We start from the raw sequence: 698 nt of genomic DNA, 5'->3' as shown, positions 1-698 counted from the left end.
CAGAGGGTATCGGACTCTATGCTTTATGCTGCTACCGTTGTTGGACGCATGTGTCCTACTGTAGTCATTATACCAAGTTACTTAAATCGACACCATACGGTTGTTGGGTCCTTGGTAAAACTAAGAGTTAAAATCGAGATATCTCGGTTAATTTGACCAAAACACCTCTTGGGAACTTTTTAAACGCTAGACACTGCTGACTAGTGGTAATTCTAATAATACTGCTGAATAACAAGTAATAATATTCTGTTGTTTGAAGTAATACAATGCTGAAGAAGTACTTTTAAAAAAATTTAAAACTTAAAATAAAACCTCAATCTAGTGCAGAACCAACTTCAACCAACCATCCATGTAGTGTAACTGCCACGCATTGGAAGGCGAGTGTTTTGTAATCGAGGACTGCGAGCTAATCAACCGAAAGCGGGGAGAGCTAATCAACGTTTGAAAGTGTTGCCATGTTTTTATAATAAATAAATGATATTGTGTTTTAACAATGATATTGTGTTTAAACAACGATATTGTGTTTAAGCTACGACTGAATAATGGCGAAGTTTCGCTACGATGCAACAGAATGTTCGAGCTCCGAGTTATAACAATACACGATTCCAACGATACAAAGCTTAGTGGTTAGGCGCTCGCATTTTAACCGGAGCGTATCGGACTCAATGTTCTTGCTGCTACCGTTGTTGGACGCATGT

The sequence above is a fragment of the Ciona intestinalis genome, unplaced genomic scaffold (assembly GCF_000224145.3).
Source record: "Ciona intestinalis unplaced genomic scaffold, KH HT000051.2, whole genome shotgun sequence".
Classification (NCBI taxonomy): domain Eukaryota; kingdom Metazoa; phylum Chordata; class Ascidiacea; order Phlebobranchia; family Cionidae; genus Ciona; species Ciona intestinalis.
The sequence above is the reverse complement of the archived record's forward strand: the minus strand, read 5'-3'. Positions refer to the sequence as shown.